Genomic DNA, 11,667 nt, shown 5'->3' on the forward strand with positions numbered 1-11,667 from the left:
CGTTGCTATTTCTTTGGGTAACCCGTAGCGAAGAATAAAACAGTTAACTAAAGCTTGAGCTACCTCTTCGGCTTTCTTTGAAATTAAGGGATGTGCTACAACATATTTAGTTAATTCACATTGTAGGGTAAAAATATATGAAAAATTATAACAATCCCTATCCAGCGGTCCTACCAAATCTAAATAAATTTTCTCGAAAGCACTTGTGGCCGTCGAGGTTACTACCATTGGTTCCTTAACATGTACAGCATGTTTTTGTTTCTGACATTTTTCGCATTTTTTAACGAATTCTCTGACATCTTTATCCAATCCCGGCCAGTAATAATATTTCTTAATATTATTGAGCATCCTTCTCATACCCGCGTGGCCACTAGTGGGTAAGAGATGGAAGTCATTTAATATTACTTTCCTATCATCCTTATCATCGATTCTTTTGACGTCATTTATAATAAATAATCTAAGTGCGCACTTATTTCCTAACGATTTTACGGTATTTAATAATTTTTGTACAAATATATTATTATTTTTAGTTTTAATAACGCATACTTCATTGATATTTATCTCTTTACAAAAATAATCCAGCTCCCTCACAAATGCGGCTCGCGTCAATTGCGATTGGAAGTCAGGATTAATAAAAATTGTCGACATACTTTCTACATAACAAAACGCGTTTCTTTCACGACTTATATTCTTTTGACTTCGTAATTTATTTAATTCTTCCTTATCTATAAGTCTAAGCTCTACAGCCATTCTTGGTTTAATATGACTTCCGATAACATTTGGCTGATCAGACCAACTGCAATTAGAAACCATATCAAACGCAGAATCCTGTAACTTTCTTGCCTGTGCCCGAGTGGTCACATTTATATGAGACTCAGTCATATTTTTTAAATCTTCTGACGTAAAAGAAATCCGAGACAAAGCATCTGCAGCTGCGTTGTCCGAACCCTTTACATATTCTACAATAAAATCGTATTCCTCTAATAAAAGCCTAAACTTCATTAGCCTACTTGATGGATCACGCATGTTAAACAAATAAATTAATGGACGATGGTCTGTAAGAATTTTGAATTTGCGACCATAAAGATATGGGCGAAAATATTTTACAGCCCAAACGATAGCCAATAATTCCTTTTCAATGGTTGGATACCGTTTTTCAGCAACATTGAGACTTCTGCTAGCAAATGCGATAGGTTTATTATTTTTATTACTTAAGATTGCGCCAATTGCGTATCCTGATGCGTCCGTTTGTAATATAAATTGATTGCTTTCTGAGAAATCTGGATATTCTAATACAGGGGCAGAAACTAAACAATGTTTTAACTCTTCGAATGAATTTTGACAGTCTTGATTCCACATAAAAGGTACATTTTTCTTAGATAAATTGTTCAGGGGATAAGCTATTTGCGCAAAGTTGGGAATAAACTTTCTGTAATAATTAACAAAGGCTATGAATCGTTTGACCTCGTCAATAGACTTTGGACAAGGATAATTTTTTACTATTTCTATTTTACTTGGATCCGGCAAAACGCCACCACTTGATACTATATGTCCTAAATAAAGCATTTCCTTTTTGAAAAAATCACATTTTTCTGGGTTGAGTTTTAAATTAACTTTCTTTAATCTTTCAAAAACATCTTGTAAGTTTCTAGATTTTTCTACTAAATTTCTCCCGAATACAATCAAATCGTCCTGATAAACCAAGCATTTCTCGTAAGTTAGACCTGCCATCGCCATAGTCATCATGCGAGAAAATGAAGACGGACTGGTTTTGAGCCCCATGGGCATTCTAGTTAGTTGATACTGTCCTGAACAAAATCCTGTGTATTTTCTACTGTTTTCATCTAGTTTTACATTATGAAAACCTTGATATAAATCTAGATGACTGAAATAAATACATCCGGATAAAGCATCTAATATTTCGGTTATGTTTGGGAGAGGGAATTTGTCATCCTCTATACAGTTATTTAACTTTCTATAATCTATCACTAATCTCCATTTTTTCTCACCACTAGCATCAGGTTTTTTGGGGACCAACAAGACAGGACTACTCCATTCACTCCTACACTGCTCTATAATTCCTTCCTGTAACATTTTACCTATTTGTCTATCTATTTCCTTTTTCTGGGCGTGAGGAAGTCTATATGGCTTCGAAAATATCGGTGTAGTATTCGGTTTTAAAGATATTGTATGTTTATAAATATCAGTCGTAGTTAAAGTGTCGCCTGGTAAATAAAACACATCACTATACTTCGCACATAAATTCTCTACAGCCACCTGTTCTTCATGATTCAAATGCTTTAATTGCAAAATTGAAAACAACTTCTTAACGCGATTTGCATTTGACTCGCTTTTATCGAAGTTGCATATGGTATAGTCCTTAAGGTTATGTATTATTGGCTTAATTTCTTCAAGTGTAAAATGGTTTTCGGTCGTGTTTAATATTTTTATAGGAATTCTACCGCATATCGGCTTAACTACAGAACTCGCCAAATAAATTCCGTCACTAATATCCGACGCGCAAACTACACATTCATCGGTGAAATCTGTAGACACATAGTGTACGGACTCGCATCTCGGTGGAATCTCTAAAGCATTATTATTACATACATATATAGGCAAACTAATTTTACTATTCAGAGTAGATAATGTGATTGAATTATGGCTAAAATCCAATACCGCCTTGTACTTTGCTAAAAAGTCTTGTCCTATAATACCATTCGCCCGAATTGGTAAGAAATCAAATATATAAAATTTATGTCTCAATTGATTACCATTAACGTTTAAGTTTAAATAACAATATCCAATTGTAGTAATCTGGCCCCCAATACCCGTTATGCTTATGTTTTCTTTGTAATACGATATCTGATGCTCTAAAATATGTTTATACTTCACGGCTGAGATCGATGCACCCGTGTCAAGTAACCAATTAAATGAGATGTTATTTATAGCTAAACTGATTGAACAGTTACTTTTACATGATAAAATTCTAGTCTCGAAAAAACTTATTATCCGTATTTGTTGATGTGGAAGGTACTTCCGAAGCCGATACGAGATTAACGTTGTTGTTGCTCATCCTTTGATTTCGATTATTATGATAGTAAGACCTACCTCTAAAGGGCCTGCGAAAAGAGCTCTGCTGCACCTGCTGCTGATTGTGAGGGCCGTGCCATCCACCGCGGTGCCCGCCAGCGTTGTTGTATCCGCCACGCTGTGGCCTGCGCTGTCGATCGGTCTGGTTAGCATAACCTCGATGACCTCTTGCAAAATTCTGCCTGAAACACCTAGGATTTCTATTATTGTAATACATACCAAGCACTTCACCTGAAGTTGCCGACGAACTCATTTCTTCATCCTGCGCTGCCTGTATCGCGTCCTTGAGAGAGCTAAAATTCTGAGAGGCTATTATTGTGCTTAATCTACGGTTTCGCAAACCATCAGCGAATTTTTTAACTGCATGTTGTTCATTTATTGGTTTCAATATATTATAACTCTCGGTATTGCCCTTGGCTTGCGAAATCGTGAGATCAACGAAAAGCTCAGTAATTTGTTTCCCATAATCCTGCACAGACAAATCATTTTGTCTCATAGAATTCAGTTTACTCTGAATAGCTGATGGTGACTTTTGTGGCAATAAAACTCTTCTCATATCATTCACCAAGTCTTCAATGCTAGGGTAACTAGGCGATAATCTCAATTTTGCAGCTTGGGATAATCTACTCTTCAGCACAAATGTAATTAATTGCTTTTTACATTCACTAGCAGACAGAATAGAGCTATAATACTCGATATTATCGATCAACTGCTTAATATTGGACACCTCGTCGGTCATGAGGGGTAATAAATTTAGAGCAACTTTAATATCAAATGAAGACATTGTCACAATATCAGAACCCTTACTAGGTTTACATAAATTTATTACTTCAGCGTATATGCTCTGGAACCTCTCACTAAATTTATAAAATATTTCAGAGTCGCTACTTGTAACATTACCCTTCTTAATGTTATCTAATATCTCAGTAACACAATTAGAATATCTTATGAATATTTCATTTACCTCAACCAATTTCTTAGCTAATACGCTTCCAGTTCTGCGAGATGGTCCAATTTTAATTAAATATACTCTTACCGCTTTTATTTCATTACATAATGTCTCTATTTGTAAAGCCATAACTTATTATAACATACGTAATAAATTGGTTTTGAACACATTGTATCTTTACCTTTGCACATGCCGTAATATAAAACCGTGTCCTTTGTCTTCCGGGAGTTATTGTACCGCACTACCGCACGAAATTAGAGAAATACGAACCGGAATTTAGGGTATCACTCAATATATTCAATTTACCGCACTTGTACACATTTTTTTTTTTTTTATTTTTTTTTATTTTTTTTTTTTTTTTATCACTGCACATCACTTTCTCTTTGACCGTTTCGCTGCCTAAACATCGGTATTGTCCATCGGCGCCTTCGGAATCGCACGCAGAAATGACCGTCGAAGTGTATGGTGGTGAAATTGCTGCTCTATCCACTCCAGATGACACCTCTTGTAGACCTTATACACGACATACAGCACACCCAAGGCCATCAACGTGAGCATCACAAGCAGTATAATATTCGTAGTCCCGATGTGGGTTCTAATCTCCTCCACTGAAGCCTGGTTCGTTCCGCCAGATGCGGTTTGGGCGATGATCACCTCTTCTTTTGATTTAGTGGATCCCATCTTTCTTCTCTGTATTTCCTAACCCGGTACACACCTCTAGCGAGTAACTATTGAGTATATAGTCCAACATCTTCGTCGCACAAGTCACCGACCGAATATAGTCAAGGAATGTTAAACAGACGCGCAAAATTTTCCACTGTTACCGAACTTTAGCAGGGTCGCCATGTAAGGTAGGGCGTATCGGATAGTAAATCAAACAACGAATGCTGAGTAAAAACTGAACTATATTGTAATAAAACATCTGAATATATAGGGAGATGTGCAATATAAAGGTACATACACACCACACAAGCAATCATTTAGTTAAACGTTGACTTCCTTGACAAACTGATTAACTTTATTATGTCGGGGTTGCGTGCATCAAAGCCGGTGACAAGAGAATATTGTACAAACCTACACATCACAAAAAACAAGCGAAAATAAACCTTATAGCTTAGGAGATAAGGCCTGTTTCGTATGAATGTTAATATGGTAAGAAAGTTAATAGAAAGTTACGATGGCTGGTGCAGTTTTTCAGTACCGTTCGTCGCTTTTATTTTCTTTTGCAAAGGTTTAATCAATGGTTCAGGATACTTAGGATTCGTGTTTTCTGTTACTAAAATAACTAATATTTCGATTTATTTTATTAGTAAGTTGAAAAAAGTTTAAAAAAGAACGTGTACTATACTGTAGAATTACGTTGCTTCCGTACAAAGAAACCTATAATTAAATACCATCCATCGTCATCTAACTAGTTGTGTAACACGAACGTAAATTTTGGATGTACCTATTTAAAAAATAGCATCGAAACACTTTTATTGGTAAACAGTTGAATAATCTAAAAAATAACTACAGATTCCGATATAGTGGTAGCAACTGTTACTCGATACAACAAAAAAATATTATAAATCGATCGTTACATCAATTTAATAAATTAAGGCTAAGTAGACAAAATGTTTAGCCGGTACATTCCTTCACCCAGCAACAGTGCGTCACGTGCCTAATTCATTACTGAATTCTAGACTTCCATTACATTAAACGTAATCTAGATTTGACTTTTGTTGAAATAGACATGGGACATCGCAAGTTATTCTAAGGCATACTAGCATAACTAAAGCTATCTTAAACAAAATCTAGGGCTGTACGTTTAAAGCCTACTTGCTTCAATTTCCTCAGTATGTTTTCATGTGTTCATCTACTTATTAGTCATGGGACATCGCAGGTTATTCTAAGGCACTAGAAAATATTAAGTTTAACTAAAACAAAACCTATGACTGAACGTATACAACCTACTTGCTTCAATTTCCTAAGTATGTTTTCATGTGTTCATCTACTTATAAATTCTAGTTAGCAGTCGGATATTGTTGAAACAATTGACTATCGATTGTTCGTTCAGACACGCAGTAATTAAGGTCGCTTCCCATTCTATACCTAGACCATAGAAACATAGATTTTTACACGTTAATCCTACAAGTATTATAAATGCAACTTGTAAAAATTGAGTGATGCATGTCTCTTTTAGGAAAAATCTACAGGTAGGATTTTAATAAAATTTTATACACATGATAACTTATATATCCTGAATTAAAACATAGGATTTATTTTTACTTCGGGAATTCTTTTCACGCGGAGTGAAGCTAGTCACATCTGATTTGAAATGACGATTAAACTAAACCTATATCTTTTCTCAATGTAGATATGTGTGAGTATATTTCCCGTAATTTTATTTGCCTAAGCGAAAAGTTTTTCATGTGAAATTCCGAAGGTAACAGTCTCAGATTACAGGGTTCATTATCGACGTTGCGTGTCCTCACTCATTTCTTTATTGAAATAAACACGTAGAGGCCTAACTCGTAATGTTACAAAAAAGTAAACAAAGACATCATTTTGTAGAAAACTTCATAAATTACGTATACATCGTTTCAACTAAATTTGTGAAGTTAAAATGTTTCGTAGAAAACGTTATACAATTTCGTAAACTTTTGAATCACTTAGGTAATAGGCAAGTCTATACTCTTGATAAGTACCTAGGTAATCCTGATGATAACATACGAAGTGCTTTGAGATACACAGAAGAGAATAATGTCTGTAGGTAAGTTGTAACTGTTGTACTTTCATATTTATCCAATTGATTTTACTAACTGCTAATTTTGATTAAGTACACGTTAAATTTAGTGAAGGTACGTATCCAGTTGGCGCAGCTATTTCTCGTTTCTCACTCATTACAAGATATTAAATGTAGACGGTATTGTAAAGACATGACTAACTAAACAAACTCTACGTTACTGAAAATCTGTAAGTAGAATCTTAAGCAATGATAAGCTAGACTCTATCTAGCGAGAGCATGACTGGTTTTTTTATTTCATCTAAGTTTTACGTTAAACCCCAACTCGCAGTTGGCCAGTGTGGTGGACTCAAGACCTAACCCCTCCCTCATTACGGGAGGAGACCCTTACCCAGCAGTGGGACATTAATGGGTTAAATCTATTTCTGTTTTTATAATTAATTATTTGAGTTTTACATTTAAAATGGATTCACTGGTGCAGGTATGTCCTAGCTAGCATTTGCCGAGCAAGAAATTTTTCTAAAATATTACATACAATCAAATATATTTTTGCAAAAGAAAAACGTTTTCAATTATTTCCCTGAACTGTAATAGTATCGTGAGCCATCGTGCAGTATACGCAACCCTTTGATTAGGGGTAAGTCGAGCCGATCAACTAGTGGCTCAGTCCGCTACCAACTGCGATTGAATCAACTTCATCCCTCTAAGTCGGTGAACAAGTTGTATTATAAGTCGGAAGATTTGTTTAATTAATTAAGTGATTTGTGTGATTGGATTTTTTTAAGGTAAATGTTTTACGGTTTCTTTTTATGTTTAGTGTATTTGTGTTAACTTTGGTTGGTAATCGTTTGCCTTTTAATTAATTAAAAAAGTTTATACTTATTTGATTAATATTGATGTCTTTAATTGTGGACTTTGAGTGATTGTGAGTGAGTGAATTGGAATTTGTACAAGAAGTTTATCTGTGGATAAATATTCTTAGGAAAAGGGAACTGAAAATATTGTTACATGAGCATGTGGTCTATATTATCGAATCCAAATCATTTTAAAATATTTCGAATTACGCCAGGTATAGAATAAAGTCGGACAGCTGCTATAAAGCTCTTTATAATTTTGAACATAGCTATTAACATTTGAATAAATAAATATCGTCAAAAGGTCTGTGATTAAAAAATAAAGTGTCTGTGATGATGAGGGATTTATTTTAATCAAACAACGTGGTGGGTAATTTTATTTTTTACTGATAACGGATACTAAATAAATGCTAGCTTAAATGCGCGATTCCTTCTACCAAAATTTCTTATCCAAAAACAATTCGTTTGCGTTCTAAATTCTTAAAACCGCGCATATCTATGAAAGATATCTAGTTCGATCCCCTAGAGTTCGCCAACGGATGTCGTAAAGCAGTTTACAGGCCAAATAATCTCTAATTTCATTATTTTTGTGGTCGTAAAAGCAACCGTATCGTGGGTTCGCGTGCTCCGCGATCCTAGATAGCGAGGGTATATCTATACTAATCCGTATGCTATAATATGTTATGATTAACCAAATTGCCGCTCTGACAAAAAACGGATTAACGGGAATTGGATTTTTGTCCCGCAAGCATAAATTTGTGATTCCGAAAGAAATTACCTACACGAAACGACTAAGTTGCATGTAAGTATTAATATTTTGAAATGTACTTATATTCTGATTAACGAAAACGTAATATAAAATAGTATGAAACAAGACAACATTTTGCAAAATAACTCCTGTGAATTTTAAGTTTTTGTTATAACGATATGGTCTACTAAGAAGTAAATAATATAACTCTATTAAAACACAAATCCCCTGAAAGCTAACATTCCCTCCCTCAGTAATCAAAAACATAATTTTCCATTAAATGAAAATCGGCCATACCTATTCAATTAACCTTTGAACACTCATCACTTCAACGATTTCTAAATGCAATTTACAGGCAATGCCAACTAATTAGCCCTCACTGGCTTCCAGCCATCACTTAGGTATCCATTTAGGTATCATTGCATTCGTTTCCCCTGCATTATGATATGGCATGTCGTGAGCTCGGCAGCTCGGCTTGCATGAATAATTTCAACGATAATGAGCAACAACCGATGCCAAAGTTATGACAGCCCGCTCTGCGCCTGTTACATAATTATTTACGAGTTACTTTACCTAAATCGTGATCATTCTTTGACAATTTATTTTATATATATTAATCGTACACCGCTAGGTTACGTTGACTGTGGCATTAATAATTGTTTAATGAATGTTCGCTAAATACTTATTCAGTAAGCAAAACCTGTAATGGAATTATAAAAAACTCATACGCAATGACACAATTAATTACCTTATGTAACAACATTTTAACTTCATTACACCATTTTTTCATAAGACACTTTCTTAAATCATCATACCCGACACTGGCACCAAATGCGAGTTAAGTTACTAGCATCCATCTTTATTTGTTGTCAAACAAAAACAAAAGCTTACTGAGATTGTCATATTATAAGCAGCAAAAACACAGTATTAAAGTAATAGAATGTGGATAATAAAGTAGGTAAGTATACGATTACGGCAGGCCTTGATTGATTTGTTGTTTCACCGTCAGTGTACACAGAGGTCGAACAAACGTATCGGCTTACCCGAAATGTATTAAAGTAGTAAAGTACTTGTCAAATATTTACCTTAAAGGTTGTATAATAGATTAGGCAAATGATTATGTATGCGATAGAACAATGATGGATGGTTCGGTAACCGAAGCCCAGACACCGGCGGATCATAAATCTTTCTATTTCTACCTATTTGTGTTTGTTTGTAATCTGATAATTTTTGAAGGCGGGCGTTTAGACGGGCGTGCTACGGCGTAGCTCGTAGCTCTGTTGTAGAACGTGAAGATGGAGATAGCGCGATGTTTTATTGTTACTTACTGAATTGAGAATCAAAATAAAATACAATTAAAAATTGACAAACCTCTTTCAACATTTTTTTTAAAGATTACATGGGCCAATTATAAAAGTTTTGATAATTTGAAATAAACTTAAGACTCTACTTAAGTATTCTGACCACTACTTAAAAAAGTATCTGTAAAATGTAAAATCTAAAAAGCAAGCTCTTAAAAACCAAACAAAAAACTAGTTTAATTAGAAATATGCATTCCACAAAATGCATCGCGGTTCTCCTAGCCGCTCTCGTAGCTAACGTTCAACGTACAGTTGGAATAGTTTCCGTGATGAGCGACTATTTCTCTCTACTTATCGCTCCATCTCTTTCAATGTCATCATTGCCATTTACCAAAGTTCCTTCCCTTCCCCGGCCGGTAGAGGGTGCATTAATAATACTTTTTATCATTCCCAAACGTACAGTTAAGTTCGTGAAGTAATCGAGATTTTTCGTCGATTCGAAGTTTGCAATACGCTGTCGAAAAAATATGGGCGCAGATAAGTTTGAACGAGGTTTTATTGCTCTTGTTAACCCTTATTCTCGTAAGTAGGTAAATTACGTACAAAGACTGGATATAGTATGATAATGTAGATAAAATGGTGTAATATTTTTTGTTTCCAATATTTTGGTATACTTTGTATTACATTCTCCCTGTAAAATATGCGTTCAGGTTGGTTGGATAAGTAGCTAGTCAAATAAGTTAACTAAGTACAAAAACAGTAATTTACATAAGAAGATCAAAAGTAATTTGACTAAAAATTTACGAAATAATTTATAAAAAAATATCTAATCTTCAATGCACAAACTTACAAACAGTTAAGCACACAAGCTGTTAATAAAAGTCAATAACAAAACATAATTTGCATTAAACACGTTTTCGTGATATCTATCTATACTAATATTATAAAGCTGAAGAGTTTGTTTGTTTGAACGCGCTAATCTCGGGAACTACTGGTCCGATTTGAAAAATTATTTCAGTGTTAGATAGCCCATTTATTGAGGAAGGCTATAGGCTATATATCATCACGCTACGACCAATAGGAGCAGAGTAACAGTGAAAAATGTTACAAAAACGGGGAAAATTATGATTATCTTAAGTGACGCAAGCGAAGTTGCGCGGGTCAGCTAGTCAGACATATAATTACTTCGTTTTTTAGCTGAATAAACGTGACGTCTAGCAATTACCCATCACAGTCTGAACCGGCATTATTCGGTTGTGTAAAATATTCTTTTATTTTTTAAGTCTGCATTAAGTTTGACAGGCAACCTGCAATTTTGGATCATTTTTCATTTTAATGCCAGACACTGCCAACTAGAGTCACACTGAATTGACCTTGCACTTGTCTTTTATATTAGTACCTAATAAGATTTTGGTTTGTTCAGTTGAATTCAAATTCATTTAGGAGTGAAATTAGATTGAAATATATTAGGAATAATTAATTAGGTATTTTAATAAATGGTCAATACTCACTAACCAATATATAAATAAGGTTACCGTAATTTATAAAAAAAAAACCTAATTTGAAGCAATTACCTAATATAAATCTTTAGAAGTTCTATAAACACTCATAATAAACAATAAAAAAAATTACCTTTAACTGTCCCACTGCTGGGCAAAAGGGCTTTCTCCCGTGAAGAGGGAGGGGTAAGACCTTGAGTCTACCACGCTGGCCAATTGCCGGTTTGGGGAAACTCATAACATATGTAATTTAAGAGAGACATTATTTCTAAAGACGAATAAATAGATAGAACGTATTTTCTCTCCAGTTTTCAGATAGCAGTGATTTATTAGACACCGGTAGCTCATGATGGGCCGAAATAAAGAACCGGAGCTACCCATCACGAACCCAGTGGAAGCCAAGAAACATCGCGATGAGGCGAGCGGGCATCTTAAGAACGGCAACTATGACCGAGCACTGGCTTCTCTTGCTAAGGTACAGTTGATACTATCAAATTA

The sequence above is a fragment of the Anticarsia gemmatalis genome, chromosome 3 (assembly GCF_050436995.1).
Source record: "Anticarsia gemmatalis isolate Benzon Research Colony breed Stoneville strain chromosome 3, ilAntGemm2 primary, whole genome shotgun sequence".
NCBI lineage: Eukaryota > Metazoa > Arthropoda > Insecta > Lepidoptera > Erebidae > Anticarsia > Anticarsia gemmatalis.